The sequence below is a fragment of the Chinchilla lanigera genome, unplaced genomic scaffold (genome assembly GCF_000276665.1).
Source record: "Chinchilla lanigera isolate Chin_1 unplaced genomic scaffold, ChiLan1.0 scaffold00091, whole genome shotgun sequence".
Lineage (NCBI taxonomy): Eukaryota > Metazoa > Chordata > Mammalia > Rodentia > Chinchillidae > Chinchilla > Chinchilla lanigera.
In genome coordinates, this window is record NW_004955492.1 from 6492676 (window position 1) to 6495236 (window position 2561).

Here is a 2561-nt window from a genome sequence, read left to right on the forward strand (position 1 = left end):
GAAAGTGCTTGTCCTCTTTTAAGCAAAAACTAAGCTGCAAAGTTCTCGCAGGGCTGTATTCATGGGGCTCTGATGGAGAGGAGGGGACACATCATCTAGCCCAGTTTCGTGTTTGTTTGTTTGCATGTTGGGGGTAAGAACACTTACAGTCTATTGTTTTAACAAAGTTCAGATATCACATACAGCACTGTTAACTTTAATCACAATGCTGTCCATCCACGTTATAAGTGAGAACGTGTGTCTGTTGACCAGGGTCTTCCCATTCCTGCCTCTGCCCACAGCCCCTGGCAACCTCCATTCTAACTCCGCTCTCTGCTGCTATGAATTTGACTTTTTTATAGTTAACATATAAGTAAGATTACACAGCATTTGTTTTCTGTGTCTGGCGCATTTCACTTAGCATAATATCCTCCAGGTTCATCCATGCTGTGGTAAATGGCAGGCTTCCCATATTTTTTTATGGCTGAATTGTATCCCATTATATGTACATGCCACAATTTTATCTCTCTCCATTCATTCATCAACAGATATTTGGGTTGTTTCCATACCTTAGCTATGGTGAATAATGTTGGAATGTGCATAGTAGTATAGATATCTCCTCAAGATACTGATATAATTTCCTTCAGAAGTGGGATTGCTGGATTAAATGATGGACAAAAGACATGAATAGACTTTTCTCCAAAGATGTCAAACAAATGGATTACAAGTACGTGCAAAGGTGCTCAACTCAAATTCATTAATATCAGGGAAATGAAGATCAAAACCACAATGGGGTATCATCTCACATTTATTAAGATAGCTATTGTCAAAAAAAAGAGGTAAAAAGTGTTGGTGAGGTTGTAAAAAGAACCCTGGTGCTGTGTTGGAGGGTGTGTGCATTGCTATAGTCATGATGGAAAACAGTATAGGGAATCCTTCCAAAACTAAAAATAGAATTGTCATATGATCCTACTGTGCCTTTAACAGAACACAAACCAAGAGTGCCTGATGAGCTCCGGAACTAATTAGCGAGGCCAAAAGGCAGTGCTCTGCTGCAGGTGTCTTTCAGAGCCAGACAGAGCCTAGGACAGCAAGCAAGGTACAGAGGCTCTGGGTAGGTGACCAGGCTCTGGACAGGTGACCAGTCTGGGAGCCTGGGGCCTCTGGAGTGAAAATCCAGAGCAAGGATGGGTAATCATAAGTCCCAGAAGGGCACTTGTGCACATTTAGACATTCATCCTTCACTCACAGCCCTGGATATGAGACAAGATGATCTTAATATCATTTACACTAAAAATGTAAGCATAAGAGAAACAAATAATAATAAAAATTATATGAAGAAATTACAAATGCCCTAAGATCCTACTAAATTTTTAATTGTTCTCTGTAGTTTGTTTATTTGGTCAGTTGGTATTTTGCAGTGCTCAGCAAATGCTCTGCACTGAGCCATACCCCTAGCCCCGTTCCTAGTTCCCAACAGTTTTTCTGCCTATAGTCTTTGTGTGATTTTATTGTATTTCATTTTTTAAGGCAAACAGGTCTTCCAGTCTCCCTACTGCCTACTTCTTATTTCTGAGCCACTGGGACACATTGCAGTCATGAAGATGGTGAAACCTGCCCTGTGATGTGGTGAGTACAGTTGTTACTGCACTGGGTAAAGCATTTTGACATTCAGTAGGGTCCTCTTCCATGCTGACCCAAGCCACCAGCCAGTGCTTCCCAGAAATGACTGCTGATTACACAACTAGCTTTGATTCCCACTAAGAGAAATTTGTTTGGCCTATACTTCACCACTTTATCCATGGAAACATCAAGAGAGATTTAGGTTGACATGATATATTTTTAGTAAATCCAACTTGTCATCAGTAATCAATAGATTAGTTTATAAACCTTGATAACCCATTTGCCTAATAACCTGTTATATCACTTTCCAAGATATTCCCAGGGTTTGGGGAAGCTCGGAAGTTCTTCATGACGGACACACAAAGGCCTCAGTAGACAGGGACACTGAGGAAGACAGATCTTGGCTCCTAGTCATGCTTGAAGAGCTGAGTTTTGGGACTGGCTTCTGGTCTTATAGGTTGCCAGTCTCCTAAAGACCCAAGGAGTGGGGCTCACTTTGAGCTAGCTATGCACAGAAGACAGTTCAAGTTGATGGGTGGGTCAGAGTGACACAAGCTGAAGAATGACTTTCTTCCTCAGGCAAGCGGCCCTCTCAGATTCCGAGGCTTGGTCCACTCAAAACAGGACCTCAGCGGTTATCTGTGGACCTAGAGAACTCAATAAGCTGCCCGAGAGGTAAGAAAATTACCAAGGCTCTCAACCCAAGGGGCTTTTGGGCAGGCTGGGCTTCCAGGTGTTCTAGGAAGCTGGAGTTACTCACCCAGCCACCTAAGGCAGAAACTAGGTATGAAGGGCAACAAGCCAGAAGTTTGAGTAGGGAAGCAGCACGTGCCCTGGGTTCCCCCTGTGCTCTGGATACCAGGACCCAGGTTCCGAGTCTCAGCTTAGTATTTCTGATATCCTGGCCAGGGTAGATAAGCTGTGGAGAACCCCATTGGACATAGAGGTGATCAGTTCTA